Source organism: Linepithema humile, chromosome 5, assembly GCF_040581485.1.
Source record: "Linepithema humile isolate Giens D197 chromosome 5, Lhum_UNIL_v1.0, whole genome shotgun sequence".
Classification (NCBI taxonomy): Eukaryota; Metazoa; Arthropoda; class Insecta; order Hymenoptera; family Formicidae; genus Linepithema; species Linepithema humile.
Genome location: NC_090132.1, coordinates 2,529,046 through 2,549,243, shown reverse-complemented (window position 1 = coordinate 2,549,243; position 20,198 = coordinate 2,529,046). Strand labels below are relative to the sequence as shown.

Here is a 20,198-nt window from a genome sequence, read left to right as displayed (position 1 = left end):
AACTACGAGCACTATCTTCTTTATTCTTATATTTTTCCTTTAACTCGGCGATCTTTTACAATAAAAGAGTTCACTTTTTATTAAGTATGCAAAATCCAGCAAATTGTCCGTGTTTATTGAATATTAATGAGCGAACGTAATTGCAGTTAATCCTTGGGCAAACTTCGTTCACGTCCGCTTTTCGAATCTTCGTATTTGAACAGCTTTGTGGAAAAACTAATCGCGCTTCGAATTTCTTTTATATACCTATTAGTTTGAATCAACGAGCGTATATTTTTTTTATGGCCGGCAACACGAGGCTGTGTGTCGAGTGTACCAATCGTCAAATATCGTTTAATAAGTGAACCCACTCAACTGTGCGCTTGCAGTTCACTCTCTAATTAACACGCGAGTGATTTCCCTAGGGAAGGCCTACACCGTTTTCGTAAAAGACCGATATATGCTAATAGCGCGGAACATAATACGTTTTCATGGATGCTCGATGCTAACGACACATATTATTAATACACTGTCGCGTGAGAGTGGCATTCAAGAGAGTCATTCGCATACCGTCATTGTCTCGTAAAGCGACACGACGTAATGTCGATAATGACGTTCAATAACAGGTAGTTACTAATATAATATCGCGATAAGCTGATCCTTCATTGTTATCAATGATGGAGTAAGGCGTATTAGAATATTTATCGTGTATGCTCTAGAAATCCACGTCTTTTCTAACTCGGTCGTAATACGCTACATTGTTATTTCATACTACCTTGTTGTCGGAAGACATACATATGGAGCTTCAAAATAACCTTGCAAGCAGATTCGAAAGATATGCCGAAACAGTCATTTATATTTAAATAGAAACCCACTCTGTTTAATTTGACTAGAACTGATCCACTTTGTTTAATCTGACTAAATTGTTCACTTCGCGGAACGTCATGTATTTTTGTTCCTGAAATCTCGCGCTTTCCAAGAAAATTATTACATTAAATAAACGCGAATTATATTCCCGGAACATTTACAAAATAAATGAGTTATTAATTACTTGTTTATATAAAAACCAAATTATTACGGATATTATATTTTAAAACGAAAAATCGAATTACACGCAACGCGGGTGTGCCGATGTGCCTCGAAACACGAAACGGCACTTAATTTAAAATACGAATTTGCACAATATGTCATGATATTAAGATCCTTTTTTTGCCGGTATCGCATACCACCGCGACAAAAACTGTCATTGCATATCGTATGAATATTCTACTTACTGCTAACGGCGGTTCGGGCGAAATTAACTTAGCTCGGGTACTGAATATTTAGCCGGCGGCCTTTACGCGCTCATAGCGAGCGATTCTTTTAAAATTCTCTTTCCGAGAGATGAATTTAAATAAAATCCCACGCCCGTGGTCTTTCAAACCAGGCCAGGTCTTCTCTCTTCTCGCAAGGAGAAAAGAGGAACGTGACTTACAAGTGATGTAAGGGTTCTTGCTAAAAAATCAGGCAGCGGGAAGCGAGTCGCGACCAGCCGTTGATTTTAAACGACGGGGAGGCAAACCCGGGGTTCGACTTATGAATTTCAATGCATCCCTAGAAGATGAAACGATGCTCTTCTTTTATACGCGCGTATGTCGGCAGTTTTATTAACAACGATAAAATTCGATTACCTGAAAACTCGACCTTTTCTTGACACAAGAATTACGTGAGAAACGTATCGAACTGCTTCCGCAGAGAAAACACGTAAAATTTCTAAGACAAACACGACGGATATTTTATAACCGCCGTATGTACGAGCGGCGCGCTTTGCGTGGAAGTGTAAGCGTTATAAGTGTAGCTTGAAAAACTCACTTAAAAGCTGCACACAAGGCACTATTTCAACCTTAACGCGTGATGTATATGCCATCCGCCATTAGCTTTATTTTATGGCGTCTTGTATGCATTTACTTGCCGCCGTCCGTTACTCGTTAATTATTTTTCTTTCCTACATCCTCGCTGACGCACATTCTTAATTCCACGCTCGTGTCCTACTTTCCGTAGTGACGCGATCAAAAACTTCTTGTTGCCTGGGTTTACTAGAAAGACGAGAAAGCCGCACATTTATTGCCTTCACAGGTGTCTTTTTTATTCCAATCTAGGCGGCAAAAGACAGAACAAAGTTACGAGCCGGCTTTACTAAAACTAATTCAGGTAGTTATGCGGAAAAGTCCGAACTACGATAAGGAACGACTTAATTTCATTTCAGCGCGAATGAATGTTTAGCATTAATTCAATGAGTGAAGATATTTAAATAAAATGACTCTGTAATTTTATTCATGTTGCACGAGATGAAGCCTTAAGCGGCGAAAATATGTCATTAATTTTTCAATCTTCAAAGTCGCTTTTCTTCATAAGTCCTGTATAAGAAAATGTTCTTTTGCGTTTTTTATTAATTTTGTTCTAAAAAATTATTTTCTTTGCGATTTTACTGCAATTTGCTTTATGCATAACAAACTATTCGGATAAAATTATTCGGGATTAATCATTAGTAATAAACGTATCATAATACATCAGTCACAGTCTGCTTTGATATAATATTTCCGGATTAATAGCGTTACAATATAGTGAAATATATGATATTACTATCACTACATTTGTGCGATATAAGCGCATAAATTTGGACAGCCGCTATTTACACGAATTAGCCGCGCAGCTTTCTCGTCAAAATCTCCTCGTCAGAGAAAAAAAAATTTCAGTCATTAGAGTTCACCAAGTCCTGCGTTCACGATTCTCGTTATTAAATTTTGTTATGGAACGACTTGGCACGAGTCCATTATACAACCGGTGTAATCTTGACGTTAATAAATACGCCCGTGCTGTATTAGCCGTATAAATTCAGAGGCGTTCTCCGAGATTATATAATCGTGGGTTAGGGTGACCCGCTGTCACAGCGGGTACTCGTATCCTGCGAACTCTGCGCAGGATAGGTCTCAAGAAGAAATCGTCACTCTTGCCAAATCCCACCCTCGTAATGCGCTGGAAGGCCGCGAAAATTTCCCCCGACAGTCCGTTCGTTTGTTCCACGAGTTTCGAGTTTCAATGCGTACTTCGTCGCCGTGGGAAAACGAGTTATTGTCACCAATTATCTACGTCGTGGCGACGCAGAACTTTCTAACTCACAATTTCGACGGTCTACCTCGAGACGGTGGCCGAGCGGGTTTTGGGAAAATTTCCTCTCGTGGTTTCCACATTGTGGAATCGTCGTGTTCCACGGGCGGCGGAAATTGCAAGATGCTAACACGCGCAAGTAAAAAAAAAATTCCTTCTTAATTTCGGCACGTTCTTTTGCGAATTTGACAAATCTCGAGTCGCGAATAAAGCCACGCGACATGAATATTACATGTTATATTGTACATATAGGTATTTTCTCATATCATATATGAGATTGCTATTCAATGAATGAAAAAAACATGACAAAAATTGTTTTACAAAATTCTATTCAAGCTTTGATTTTCGAAAATGGTTTAGTATATTTTATGGATGAAAAATAAAGAGAAGTTTGAAGGCTCTTCTGTTCTGAAAGCTCTCTCTCTCTCTCTCTTTGACTGCTCGCCGTCACGAGCGCTCATTTATAATTCTGCTTTCCATTCTGTTATCCCTTTCGATAGCTTTTGTCATCGTGCATACGAGATCCGAAATATTCAACATCAATAAAGATAAATGTACAGCAGGGAAATTGAAGTAGATGAAGAATGAGATCACATTACGAAGTAATACGAATGGCCTAAAAGTGCCTAAAAGTAATTGTGCATAAAAAAATGGGATTCTCCATCATCGAAATTTGTCATTTTTTATCTTGACTGAACAAGACAGCGGCCGTACGTGTTTGATTACCTTTGACATCCCTTCACGTTAGATATTTGATGGCATAAATTTCGGCGAACCCGCATTACGGCCCGTAATCACGATAGGCATCGACAAACGAGATGGAGGGAAATCGCTGATAATAAATGGTTTTCTGCGTTTGTGCGTTATTACATGCCCATTAATGTGCGAGGCGAAATGAGATAATATCGTTACAATTAAATTTCTTATCATAATATAATGCAAACGCACTTTTCCTTAGCTACGGATGTGAAATTATTATAAGTTAAATAGAACGGATGAAAAAAATTTCAGCTTTACATTACTTTATTTGACCAATTTCTCTCTCTTGATTACTCTGCGTGTAGATAATACGAACTTCTGCGACACACAATTTTTATTCATGTTGCAGGGTGCTTATAGAAAGAGAAAATTTTAAAATAAACTATAATTTTTTCACGCACACGTAAAGTGTAACACAGTTATAATAGCTGATATTAATACATAGTTCCCCTTTAAACAAATATTCATTAAGAATGAAAACATTCCGACATATTTTATGACTTCCGCTCGTTATCTGCAAATGATACGCACGCACGAAATATCTGCCCTTTATTATTCGAGGACATTATCTGACTATAGTAATAAAATAATAAAAATGTCATTAATGAAAGAGGATGAAAGAGAGAGAGAGAGAGAGAGGGGGGGGGGAAGGGGAAAGGGGAAAAAGGAAAAAAAAGATCATAAAGAGACTCCAAGATTTCGGCGTTTACGTCAGCCATCGTGTACACCCTCACAGTAAAACAAGGAAAACGCAGTTAAACCAACACAGTTAAAAACTGGTGAAATACGTTGGCAGTTTCAGAGGACATGCCAAGATGGCACCGATGGGAGCTTTTGCTCTATTTTATCAATCTAACCCTCGGGGCCGACTGCGCCGCGGAAAAAGCAACCAGCACAGCTTGCTATTTCGCACATGAGACCATCGAGCGATTAACCTATCTCAAAAGAATTTGTGAAAAAGTGTGGATCAGCACATATACAGTTTAGTTATCGCGAAAAGCGATACAAGCATTTTTTTCAGCTTTTGAATTGCCGTTTCACATCATGATAAATTATTCTGTACGGTGTGGCAAATGTATGACTGTAGCTCTTACAAGAATATATAAACGTAAGATGATTATTTTTTTATTGATTTATCATACTAGACATTGTAAGTGATTTTATTTAATTAAATGAACTTAAATCTTGATGAAAATAAATTACAATTTTAATTACTTAAGATTTGCTGGTATAAATTTCACGAAATACATCTTCTTCAAATATCTTTGAATTTCGCGAAAAATGTAAGTACCTTCGAGCTCATTAAAATTTTCCAATTTGCGCACCGATAGATTTTACTCGACAATGCAATGCACAAAGGGAACGAACGTGAGTTGATGGCTTAGTATAGGTGCAGCGTAAATTATTTTATTTGTTAAAAAATATTTCAAATTTTGCGATAAGAAATTGCAGTCATTCAATAAATAATGAATTATTTTCCTTGTGTTTTTTTTTTTTATTTTTTTAAAAGCATTAAATTCGTCTTACTAAATTATTATTTCACGTTCAGTAACGCGTTGTTAACAGAAATAATAAATAGCATTTTTATCTTTATACATTTTAACAACAAAATAAAAAATGCCTAAAAGCAGCAATGCGGAAAGCTTCACAGAAACTACACAAAAGCTTCCATTCGTGCAATAGAGAGGTCTGTGATAAATTCTTTATTTCTATTAAAGAGAATAAAAAAAATAGATATTGAATAAAATTATAAACAAATTGGTGCGTAAGATGTATAAATAAAATTTGGAATTAATTAAAATAATTATACAAATAAGAACAGCGTGTACGATTTAATCTAATAAAATTATCTACTTTAATTGCGACTTTCACGGCGCATTCAATATGTTACAAAGTGTCTTAACGTTACATTCAATTCGCACTTATCCCGAGTGTAACGTTCAGCTATAAACACAAAAGCTTCGAAACACATGTCGCCAATCGGAAAAACGTCTACTATTGGGGTACTCATTTGAGAGGAACGCGCTGAAACGTACGCGCGTCGCACGCCGACGTTCCGGCAGTTATTCGTTGCTCATGGAATTGCTTCCGCTCCACGTGAGATATGCGCGTTATCTCGAGCGAACGGTATTGCAAAAAATAACATTTTCCGGTTCAGACAAAAGGGGAGAATAAAGTGCCGAATTGTAGAGCCGTTAAAAATATATGCACATTCCGCGGAAGATACGTGCGGCCGATCTGCAGAAATGTCGGATGCCAGATTTTCCGTTGCGGTTTCCGTCGATATGCATTGCATTATTCCAGGTAGATACATTCTCGGGAAACAATTTCGATTGCACCCGTGGGAGATAGCAGACTATGTTTCGTTAAATACCGGCAACAATCGATTTCATTGCTTGCTTGTCGCCCGGCGCAGCGTGACGAACGTTCGTGTTTTTTTCGATGAAATTCACAGCGGCAAAATTGAGGCCGACACGTTGTCGAGAATACATCTTATTTTGCATGCGTTATTTTTTATCGCGCAGTTGGTAAATTACAATTCAATGTTTCAAATAAAAAAAGATCATTATTTTTTTTTTCAATGAAGCCATTTGAACGGTAAGAGCAACGTTGGAAATTTTGAATCTTAATATTCGCGACATTGCAGTGAGAACGCATTATTTCTCATCATTATGTTGTACTAAGCGCAATTTATAATGAAATCGATTTACGCTCTGTGATAGTTAAAATATTGTGAGAAGAAAATCGTCCGTTCAAAAAAATTAATGGAAATAGAAAATCGATTGTCCTATATTCGAGTTAATCTTACACGCTGATACGGAAGACGCTGCGCTAGAACTGAATTGTTGGGGTACCTGCGGGTCTCTCTCTCTCTCTCTCTCTCTCTCTCTCTCTCTCTCTCTCTCTCTCTCTCTCTCTCTCTCTCTTTCTCTCTCTTCTCTCTCTGCGCGCGTTATCAAGACTGGAGAACGGCTGAAATGCATACCTCTGCAGGATGTATGATTTAAAACCCGCCAATCTCGTGAAATTTTATTTCAAAAGTTCATTCGGGAGCATATCGCGTTGATAACGAGAAAACTACCCGCGGCTAGAACGGAACAACAGACACGTAGCACAAAGTGCGGAGAAGTAGAATCGTAGAAATAAAGTACAGTGATTCTCTTGAGCTCTGATCTTTATTAAAACGAGCACGCAACTTCGCTACCCCGGCGTCACGAAGGTACGCCGCTCCGAACACATCGCACACATCAAACGCCGTCGTTATCCAGGTATAATATGCGGTGATTTCGCACATTACTTTACTTACCGCAATATTTCATTGGATATTTCATTCCATATTTCAACAAGGAAAAGCTACGACTTGTTTTATACGCAATATACTGCGCATCATAAAAAAAAGAAGCAGTCGCTTTTTTCCAGTATAATTTCCCGCGAGAAAGGGCTTCCTCTCGTTATCAACTGTATTTTATACGTAGTTTTTATAATACCAATGAACTCAAGCAAAATAATGCGATATTCTTGGGAAAAAAAAGCTCAGTCAATAAAATTAAATAAAAGACGCTCGTTAGTTTTCTTCGTCCACTCTGTTGTTCTGCGGATAAAGAAGAAAAAAGGAAATCTCTTCACTTTGGAGAGTTACCTTAGAAACGAGGCGTCTCTCATGTGACGCCTCGAGCTACGGTAGGCTCTCTTTTCCATTCCACAATCGTACCGCTTTTCTTTTATCAATGAAGTCAATATTAAAAACTTAAAAGACTCCTGCAAACTTTATTAGATTCATACGATCGTATTTTATTCACGTACTACTGTTTTCGTTTTGCAACAGCGATTCAGTCTCACACACTGTAAAGTATTGTACATTTTTAAGTGTACATAATGACATGTTAAAGTTATGAAAGAGTGTCAAAAAGTCACGAAACAATTTTTTTTAATTTCTCAGCTCGACAATCGCGTATTTTACATACATCATATTCTTTGTTAAATTTCATGTATTTTGAAAAAAATTCTATGATTTTTTTATGAAGTTTAGACTCAACTATAATTTACATATTATGATATATTATTATATGTAGTTTTTATATATTATATGTTTATATAATTTAAAACATGCAAATAGTTGGATACATTATAAAAAGTTTTACATCATTTCCAGAAAAATGAGTTTGAAATTTAAAACTTGAGTTACTAGAAAGAAAAAGGCAAAAGAAGAACGAATTTTTATTTTTTATTATCAAAAATATTCAGATTTACCGAAGAAAAATCTGAAATGTAAAAGTAAAATTAATTCAGTAACAATGTAAGTCAACTTCAAATGTACGATTTGAATTGCAACTCTTCAAATGTACGATTATCTCGATTACAATTTAACGTGAATCTGTATTTGATGCGGATATAAACCTGTTTTGTACAACTGTACGTATTATAAAGTTATTACGGTTTCTGTTTATTCAGTAAAATTATATGTTATGAGACGTAACAGAATTATTCGGATTTTACAAATAAAATTAAATGTAGCTCTGGTCATAATTTCTGCAGTACTACTGCCATTAACTTCGTATCCGATTAACTTGAATTGAAAAATGATCTCTTTCTGAGTGTCGCCATATAAAAATTTTAAAATAACATAAAATAATATAATCTATCTTTTGGAGTTGTACAAATTTAATCTTTTGCGTTATATCCTTTTACGCTGAGAATCAATACTGTTTTTGTCGCGGATATTTAATATTATTACAAATTTACGCGCTGCATTAATAAGTGATTTAAAAATTTTGGGTGAAATTATTACTTTTATTAAAGCGAGATATCTCCTTTAATTCCTTATTCAAGACGCGACTCGAAGTCTGCTTCGTTCGCATTTTCGATAGCTGCTTAAATTCGAGACTTCGGCAATGCAGAGCGTTTCGAAAGCGATTCGACCCTCAAAATACAAGAGAAGTTACTCTCTCAAACGAAATCTTCAAGTAACTATAGAACTCAGCTTTTAGAATTGTTACGATTGCATGCGGACGTTAACGTAATTTAGATACTGCATGGAAACAAATTAGATTATTTGTCTCAAATTTAATTCACATTGCTGAAAAGAGATCTGTTAAAGTCTTTACGTATTTATCTAGACAAGAGTAATTAAGGAACTATTAATGCTATTAAACATTTGCTTCTACTGCAGTTCAGGTTTCTACGTTAATAAATCAAGAAATACTTGTTCATAAAGTGATATTTACTGCAACTTTAACTGCTGAACTATTTTTTGTTCTTATTTTCATCATTTCTCTTTGCAAATGGCAATGAAATTGATGTATATTTTCACTATATATTTATACACTATATATTTATACACTATAATTTTCAAAATATATTAAAAATTTTTAACAGTACATCTAAAGATGAAAAATTATCGTGCAATAACTCTATAAAAAGAGCATTCGCACTCTATCTACGGATAGAGTCAATAAATAAAATATGACAGCTTGCAATATATTTCTGCAGTCACCTCATATTTTATCGGCAGCCATAAAATATCATAGACGTACGCCTAGATATGAGTTGAAGCTAGAATAACAACTGTAATTTCATAGTTTCGAAGCATATTGTTGATAATAATACAATGACCGTGACAAAAAACAAACCGTTCAACGCTAGTAATTATATCATGACATTATTTCGGATTTTTTCTTCATATAACACATCTTTATCAACGTTTTTTTACACGGTAGAAATTTTACACTTTTACCGCTTTATCAAGTAACAAGCGTATATATTACGAGCTAAAGTCGAAAAGTAAAGAGACGCGTGGCAAGAGGAAAACTTTATTTTCGACTTGAAAGAATTTGTTTTGATCAGTTTCCTACATAATCCCCTTCGATTTCAATATACTTAGAAAAGTCCGCTTATTTGTAAATTCTAATCAGGTTTTCCTTTTAGTCCCTCACTTGTTTTTCCGTACAATACAATTTTACCTTCAGACAAAATATGAAATTTAACATGTTTTTATTTCTGTTGAGCGCTACTAGTTACATTTTAACTTCTGTCCGTTGTTCTGCACAATTTCTTTAGTTCTCAACCTGAAAAAATTGATTGAGATGCTGGAACATTGGTCAAAGATACCAAGCGTAATTGATTTGAAAAGAATAGAAAAACAGAAACTTATTTCTTATTTCTATAATCTTATCCTCTTTTGAAATAATCGCTTTTGTTATCGAAGCGAGTCGAAAAAAAGGAAAGCTTCTTGTCAAAAAAACCTTGTGCTGCGCTGTCTTCTTTTCTCGTTGCTCGACTACTCCGGTCCCACGAGGTTATATCCGGCAAAGGATCTGTCATGTAACAAAGACGAAACAGACTCTCCGTGACATTTAAAGCTTCTTTACGCGATATATTTGATAAAAATTCAAATAAACTCTAATACTGAAAAAGAAGAAATCCTTTTATCTTCATTTTATTTTAATAAAATTTATTTTTTAACGGTAATTGAAAACGGGAATTAAAGCTAGTTATCGGAATATCTCTCCAAATTTTATATTTCAAATTTCATTGTTCCAATTTATCCATTAATCAATATTGTTCACAACAAACTAATGATTTTGATATTAATAAAAATGAAAATTGATTAAAGAACTCAAGTAATAATGAATAATGCTGTGAACAGTCAAGATTGAAAAAAGGAAAGCAAAGTTGTATTCGAATCTAATGCCTTTTTAGAATATTTCAACTATTACAATTAACGCAAGCTATATTTTTTTTCTCTGAAATAAAATGCTAAAAAGTTTTTTATTCTATAATGCATAAGATTTAATCTCTCCGCTAAAGAACGTTTGGGTTTAGAATTAATAATGAAATATTATTGGATGTAAATATTAGATTTATCAATATGTCATATCATGACGCTTAACAATATTAATTATCTTTTTTGTGAACTTCCAAAGACAGGCTACTTTTTCCAACTTGAATGAAGTACTTTTTTGGTAATAACGAATAGTAACGAGAACGCTTATGTCAGGCCAACGACCGGCCCTGCTCGTTCGTGCTCAAAGACAATAATGTGAAGCAAGAGATAATTTTTCGATCTGGCTATCGCGCTAGATGCTAGACGTGTTCCTTTCGATCGAAGAACACCCGTAGAGATGAACGTAACGGCGGAGTTCCGAATGTACGTTATCTCGATCGTGTTGCTAGATTGCTCATTGGAAGCCGCTACCTTTTGCGTTCTGTCAGTATAAATTAGTTAACGTAACACGCGAACGATTGAACGTGAATGTAGAATTTCTGCAATGTTACTGTAAATTTTATAATGCTTTTACAATAATCCTAAAAATTCCAATATTTGTTTTATCATCGAGCAAAATATGTCGAAACCTGAAAACTTGAGGCTGAACAAGCTGAAATTTTTATGTCGCGTAATGCACTTTCAAACAGATTGTGACGTCTTATAAATCTCAACAAGTATTGATTTTATCGGACTCGCAGTGAGTTCAAGAAATATCGATTTCATTAATTGCATTACATATGTTTACCTAAATCAAACACATTTGTCATAAAAACTCTCTTTAAACACGATGCACTCTGAAATATTAAAAACTGTCGTGCAAATCTTACATTATGAATATTGTAAATATTTGCAATGCTAGAAACTTCGAGATTGCTATAGATTTCTCAAACGTGAAATCACAAGACGATCGTTTTTTAGTTCGGCAAACGTAAATTGATCGAGGGTTCATGACGAAAGACGCAATTTCCACGTTCAAAGGACGTACGGGATCGTAACAAAGAATCGACACTGTCGTACGGCCAACCCAATTTTCGGCTCTCGATATCAGCAGAAAAACGAAGTAGAAAAAAGTGAATCGCTTTTGCGCGAGCCAAGCTCGCATCTCCCGTTTTCCCCGCCGGAAATGAATGAATGAATTTACGCGTGAATTCACGTCGCATTTTACTGAATTTAATTTGCATCGCTGGACAGGATTGACAGATAAATCATTTTTCCCGTCGTAGCTCTCATATTTTTTATTCTCCCATCATTTTCACTCTCATCGCCGATCATGTGTGCATTCACAATTTGTCATATGTACAAGTAATATTTTACGATATTGATTCATTGGCAATAATTACGGGTGAATATTTTGAAATATCGCAAGAGCAAATATTCTCGTACAGAGAGACTCGTCGCCAGGGATTGAACCAAGTTCAATATATATTCATGAATCTCCGTCGATTCGATATCTCGATATCATTTTATTGATATCGAGTAGTGGATATATGGAAAATATTTGAGTTAAAAAGTGTAATTTAATCAAGTATATAATCGAGTATGTAACAAATGATGATTGACACATGTAGAACATATTTGAATTTTTGGAGAATAATTCTTAAAAAATATATATTTTTTTCGAATAATTATTGATTTGTTTTAAATTGTTCATCAATTTAATATTATCTGTCATGTTACATGAATTTTTGCATGCAACTAGTGAGAAAAAATATGAATAAATAAACTATTTATGAAAATTTTATGCAAATCTAGAAATGTTATTTATTATTTTGACGTATGATAATGTCTTATATTTAAATAATCTCAAATAAATCAAACAAGCTCACCAATAATGCTTTCCTTTACTGAAATACAGGCCGGAATAGATTTATCATTTAATTGACACAAATCCTACAACAGACATCAGTAATTAGACATTTGTATTTGATACGTTCAAAGTAGGATTACGTCGGGATCACTTGTTTCGCACTCACGGATCGTAATTCGCGATGTTGCGACACTATTCGCGGCCGCATCAATGTAATGGAATATCGAGTCGTCTTCCCGATGCAATTCCATTTTCTCACTGATACGAATGCCTTACACCGATGTCTCGCATGTAACGCGGAAACATGATGTCGGTTTGCATCCGTTGCGTGTCGCGCAAGGAACTTCGTCCTTCCCTCCTGGCATCGACGAGCTACGGTTTCTCGGATCTCAAAGTAATCTGAGCGCTACGCAAAGCTGTAACTTTTACTCGACTGCCGCTAACTTTTATTGCGCGTGTCACGGCCTTTGTTACGGTTAACATGACAATAGGAAACACGAAGAACGTAGAGGTGGATGATCATATATATACCGAATACAAATGCCTTAACGTATAACCTGGGCCGATCTGGGGCAACTCGAGAGATGCGCATCGTTTCCAGATGTTTGTCTGCTTGATTCAGAATTGCGTCTGACAGTTTAGATTTCCTAAAGATATTTAATATATGCGAAAAATTTGATTCAACGTTAAAAAATGTAATATTTTATAAATTTATATTTTTTAACAATATATTGTACAATAAAAAAATAATATTTTAATATTTTATACAATGAAAAAATTAAATAGTTTTGGATTTTTTATTAATAGTTATGGTACACAAATAACTCAAGTTGCTTTAGATTGATGCAACTTTATATATTTAAAAAATGCAATTTTACGCACATATTGAACTTTAAAACGTGATAAATGGCATGTTTCAAGGAATTCCTTTGAAGCAAACTGTTATGCATATTATTCCATGTGAATGGCTATAATAACAAAAATAAACATTTTGAAAACAGCGTATTGAGCGCACATTTTATTGAAAACTTTGATTGCAATTTATTGCAAGCTAAAAAAGGCTAAAGATACTGCAGCAATTTCCCTTCAGATTGTATGTAAACGTGTATTTGAAATATAGAAAAAAGTTCAAGTTGATCGATTTAACACTTTTTGAAAAAGCGTATCGAGCTTTAAAAATATTAAACTTTAAAATATAATCGAAAAAACAAATATTTTAAAGTTTCGAGTGCAGATATAACCTGCCTGCCCGTAAATGCGTGCAACCTTGTTATTTTTTCACATTAAAAAAAAAAATCACATTTAAAACTTACTTTTGAAATTGTAAACATTGCAATAATTGTAAACATTGCAATAATTGTAAAACAAAAATGTCAAAAAAAAAGATCGATGATTTGTAAATTTTAGAATACGCTCTTAAGATATTTGCGCCTCCTAATATATTGTGCAAGAAGTATTTTCTAGACCGTGAATTTAAATTACGATTTAGCGAAATCCGAGTGGAATCGATGTCTCAATGTTCTTTTATTGGCTTTTAACCTAATTCTGCGAGCAATGAAATCACTCACTTCTTCAATAAGAAATATGTACCAATGAAAAGGATTCTTGACCTCGATTCTCGAACCGTCGAAATGCACGACGACGGATCATCGACGGTGATCCAATACGTAAATGCCGAGTACCACCTTGTTCTCCGCTAAAAGCGTGCTTTCATCGAGACACGTTTTATCGTAGTTAGTAACTCGAAGTACATTGTCCGATCTATAGTACGCTAAGAGCGGCACTAGCTGAGGTATCCCCGTAGGAATATAGACTCCTATCGCTAAGGCAAATGCATTTCACGCTCGTACGTTAACGCGTTTATATGTCCGTTCTCCACGATCGCCGGTTTGCGGTGCCGAAAACGATCCGTCCTTCAGAGCCCTGCGCGGAGTATCTGCCAAGGAATCTTAATTGTGCAAAAGCGCCGCTATTCAATTACAGCGCGGTCGCTATTACACGGGTCGTCGGAATCAAGAGAAACATTTACAAACATTTTTCGTTTGTTTCCATAAATCGAGAGATATTTACGTGCACGCGACGCCAATTCGCGTGTCCTTTGATAATTAGTATTTATCGTGTTAAACAAAAGTAGAAATTACACATTGCCATGTGCGAAGTGACCGATGTTGTGTTGGCATAATAATATTATGTGTAAATTAATATTGTTTCCAACAAACGTATGAATTAATTCGAGCACCGACGGTTAGAGAATTACGATAATGATGAGACCATTCTAGATGTAATTTCAGTTGAACTGCATGCGTGATAAACTTTGCATTACGAGAGACGTTCTCGCTTCATTAATAAACTCTACCTTCGATCGTGCACGAAATGGAAAAGTTATTCGCGCAGAAATTGAAAAGTATTGGCATTTATGCGGGAACATTGATTTTCATAAATTTTTTTACGTAATTGGAATACGCAAGTACTACTTGGCACTTTCCGGAGCGATATTTTCAAGATTCACACCGTTATATAAAAGCGAATTGCGAAGTATTATGCAATGTGACAGCGAGAGCAAATGAAAACAAATAGCTGTGAAATAAATTAATCAATAAATTTCTCGTTTTTTGTTTCTAAAAATTCAGATAAAATTGAAGAAATATTTGGACAACGTAGCTTAATATTTTAAAATATATAACAATTTCAAAATTATGAGAGTATCAATTACGTAAATTTTAAAGTCGTTAATATTGATTATAATGTTGTCGTTACGTCTGTGCCTAAATAATGTTTGGAATTTCTCACAGGAAGCTATAAATTTCCAAAATCTTCAAATTTCGTTAATTAATTGCGCCTCTCCTGCGAATATTGTTTAGCGGAAGAGAAAAGATAAACTTTGTTAAATCATTTGCATAATAAAAGTTACAGAAATTGAATTGAAACTTATTCGAGTAACAATTACGTAAATTGGAGAAAATTTAGAAAGATGAAACTAATTTCTAGAAAAACATTTCTCTATTTTATTCTGTTATATAATAAATATATTTCTTGCTGACTCAGCTGTTTAGCGTCAAATAATAAAAATCCATCGATTATCTGCATGCAAAAGTACGAATTACGCATTCATGTATTCAAATGTGTTAACGCTATGACGGGTAATTCATTAGGATTGGTTTACGCATGATAGAATCGTGTTTGATAAACGACTATGTTAATTTGCATCTTTGTACATCCGATTCGGTACGCGCGTCGGGATTGTACAACTCTCTGAATTTCCCTCTGCTTTGTCATTATTCCGAAGAAAGTTTTAACAAAGATAGAAGAGAATGTTGCAGCATTTGCACTAACAAGATTCGCTATTTGTCGAGCAGTGTACCATCCACCCAACCATACGCCTTATGAGTTAACGAGCTCGACTCATAAAAGCATCTAAAATGAGACACGGCTGTCTCGCACGTATTTTTACCAACCAAGACAGAGTCTATTTACATCCCTTATTTCATTATCTATTTACGGAGAGATATTAAAAGCTCCGCCGCGGCTTTGACATTTTTTTGTCCATTCGCACGAAAATTCTTACCGCATTCCGCAAGTATTTTATCATTGAATCAATGATCAACGTAAGCATTATCATTTGTTCCATTTTCCCCCGAAGGGATTGATTTCAGTTGTTTTACGGCAGATCGGAAATTTGGGTTTCCGTTACTCAAACTGTTAATTAGATTCTGTAGTTTGTTATACATTATATACTTACTATATTATATGGCTCACATACACTTAGATGAGACAATGCTTATTTCCATCAGGAACTTGGGATGAAATTCCTATCTTCTGAATCGTGCCTCATTGTTAATGCGGAAATAGCTGATAACTATTTCGCAGGAACGCTTTAAATTTTCGCGAAATTCCAGCGAGCCCGATATATGCATAATAACTATGACAGCGAACAATCGCCAAACTTTCGCTATCAAACTTGTATTTGCTTATCAGGACGGCTGTTTGCATCTGCTCTAAGGAATGTTTTTAGGACAAACAAGCCGCAGTCACCGCATGAACCGTCGTCGCGACGCTGCGGTTTACGTGCTCGAAACACACGTTCGAGCCGTCACGAACCGCACGATACGCGCAAAATATCATTTTTCTCGACGTATTTTTTTTCCCTCATTCTCTTCGAGAAACGCCGCGTAACGCGGAAATTATTTCATTTTTGTGATTGTTTTAATATACGCATTTTTTTTCATTTGCGGAGGAATTTGTAAGAGTGGAAAAATTATTCAAACAAATATGTTATATACTTTACATTACATCTGTTAACTGTGATTAATTCCGGAGTGTTGCACTGGAATCTTCTGAATAAATTCTCCAAATGCCGCTGCATGTAAACGCAATTAATTGGAAACTCGACTTTCCACGTATGAAATGCTGTTTGCCGAAGCATGAAAACAGTCGACAGCTTGAGTATAAACTTCAAATTAGAATTCTGTCGTTCTGGAATTCGTTTTCCTTTTTACGAGCGTGTTGAGAAACCGCGTACGAGCGGTTGGCCGCAATCCATTCTGCTTTTGGATTACGATTCTCTTTACGAATCGTAAAATCTTAAGTATTTCGGCCAAGATTTCAAGATGATTATATGAGCGAAACGCAGCAAGAAAAATTGTGTAATTTTTCTGAATGTTCTAAGAAAAATCGTGAATATGAAGAGACTAAAAACGATTAGTGCAATCAAGACGATTATGGCGCGCAAAAGAGAAATTAAAGATGTCTTTTGATTCTGAAAAAGTGAACAGAAGCAAATACTAATCAGAAAATTAATCGGACATCGTTGTTAACTTTCTGTTACGAATCGAAATCCGATAATGAACGAAGCGATCAACGCGATACAAAAGAACCCCAAGAAGTGATAGAAATCTAGAGACAAGATGGGATTAAATGAAGATAAGTTAGTATTAAATGAACATTCGATTAATATATCACGTATAGATAAATGCGATAAATCCTTATGCATCTCTAGGGCATTTTTGGATAAGCCTCTAAATATATTTAACAAATAATCATTACTCGTTGAAAGAAAGGAGATTATTTTATTTTTTAGGAAAAAGAAGCTCCATTTGCACCATCGTGCGATTGCACTCTTTGTTAGCACAAATCGAGAAAATTATTCGAATAAAACATAACCAAATGGTTGTGCGTGCGCTAATTGCATTGATAATTATATTATATCAGATAATATGCAACAAGCGTAACAATTTAAATGAGCTGTATGTTTTTCGTTCTCTGTTCACGCAAAATATTTCTATCGATAAAAATATATTTTTTAATGATTGCGTAATAATTATAAAATAATTGGTACGTAGAGAGAATGGCATCGTTTTTTAACGAAAATATGTACTTTCGGGTATTGTAAGATAAATCTATAATTAGAATTTTATCGGAAAATTTATTTTAATAAATTACAATACCGATTTGTCGGTTAAATAAAAGTACAAATTTGTATAAACATTTAATTAAAGAAAAACATAATAAATTATTATTTTAAGATATTGCTTGAAAAGTGTAATTCTGAGAAGTACATCGTGATAGAATTATTGGCAATTTCAAGATATAACTGCTAGCAATCGTAAAATAAACTCGATAAATTTCTAATGATATTTGATGCCGATCGCGATATCCGATCAACCGATTATCAACGGAATACAAAGCTTCGACAACCTCCGTCGACACTTGAATAATCCATTTGTCAACAAGATGTATTATTAATCTGCTTGTTGCAATATACTAATTAGCACGACACTAATTAGAGATTATCGCTTACCTAACGATGCGCAGTTACTAGGTAAGGAACTTGTTTACATTAATTATTAATAGTTGGCATTACAATAATACTAGCCTCATGTAGAATAAGCACTTGTTATATGTATAATACATTATGTTCAAGTATAAACTAAACTAATATTGTTTGAATTCTAATAAAATAACGTAAATTATCCGATTCGATAATGATAAAATAAAAATATTACAGCATTTCTAGAAATTACAATAAATATACATATGTCTGAGATTTTACAAGGACGAAGATGAAGTGTCTGGGGACAATCCTTTACTTTAACGGCTGTTTGAAAGCTTGTATCTTTGTTATCAACAAAAAAAAACAGAAGTGTTTTAAAGGAAGTAAAAATGTAAATTATTGTATAATGGGAAAAAATAGCGCGCGCGTGACGCGCGCTTGTGTGGCCTAGTTATAATAAACTGTACGTAAACTCTGAAGGTAGAAATACATCTGCATTACTTACAAAGCAAAAAATACATATTGCTACTCTTCTTCGAATTCTATTTTATGCAAAGCCGTAAAAAGCAAAATGGTAGCAAACGTAAATTCAGCCAGCTTGCGCACTTTACGCGAATACTTCATTCCTTTTCTTTACGATGCACTCTCCATTCTATCGTTTATACATTTTTTGCAATACTTTTTGCATCGAAATATTAATTAAATGTTCTTCCGTTATAAATCAAAGAAAAGCAGCATTTCTGATCTATGTTGAGAATTCTCCGTCGACTGTTCTGCGTCTCTCACGGAGAAAAGAAACAGCTTGTACTTGAAATAAAAGTAACGCGGTAAGTTTCACAAAAACTTATTGTTAGCCCGTCTCTATCGAGATCGCGATCGAACGGTAGAACTCCGGTATAAAACGAGCGTCGGAAATATTTCTCTTGCTAGGGTGTGAGATTTCATCGATCGTTTCTCGAATTACTTGTTGCGAGGGCGATTGTGCTACGAGCCACAGACTTCCTCTTTCGCTTCGTTACATCGAAATTGGACGAGTGTCCTCATTTCATCGGCCTGTCGTTTCCACTTTTTCCTTCTTAGCTCATTTTTCAATGAATTCATGTAATAGCGCAAAAATAAGGAAAAATTTATGTCTTTTAAAAAACAGAAACTAATGCAAACATTTCTTTGTATAATTCGCTCATCAAATAAGACGGATATCATTTGTCTGTTTTATCTTAAAAAAAAACTGAAAAAAGGTATTAAATGTATGCTTGTCAGAAGACGTTCTAAAGACGTCCTAAAAAGATTTATACAAAAAAATATTGCTTTAATATACATTAAAATTTAAGAGATATTTTATGTTTTTTTTTAATTTTTGTTCTTTGAATTAAATAATATCAGAAAGGCATACTTTCTCTAAATGGAAATAAAAAATGATATATATTATAAATTATATTCAATTTGATCATTTTCTACGCTACAATATTAAAAACGCTATGCATACGATAAATTTATAGAAATTAAATTTTATATATCCGATAATTATGTAAAACTTATCACGGAACGACAAATAACTGGAACGTTACTCTTTGAGTAAGCGAAATTTTGTGATAATTAATTGCGGAAAACCGAACTCTCGCAGTTTGTAATATTAGAAGTACAAGAAGTGATACTCGTAAGTAATTGGAGAAGGCAATCGTAAAAATTCGATTACATTTACATATCATAGCAGGCGTCAATAATGTCTTACACTACCTCTTGGAACTTTTTACGTCAAACGCATCGTATCTAAATATTTGTACACCATAAATGTTGGTAAAGAAAATTTAAAATTATAATTTTAGAGAAAATAAAAATTTTCTTTGAATAATCGTAAAAAGTGCCATCGAATAACCGCGGTTTAAGTTTTCTGATTATTTCCGAGCAGCTATGGGCTATTCACAAAGGACGTTTCTGCTCGCGACATGCCGTTTTCTCTCTTCTACAAC

General features: G+C 34.6%; 1 protein-coding gene across 5 annotated transcripts in view; it reads left to right on the top strand.

Moving 5' to 3' along the window:
* Positions 1-20,198, top strand: part of LOC105675425 (metabotropic glutamate receptor 2) — a 127,196-nt gene that overhangs the window by 69,172 nt on the left and 37,826 nt on the right. The gene's annotated exons all lie outside the window — the stretch shown is intronic.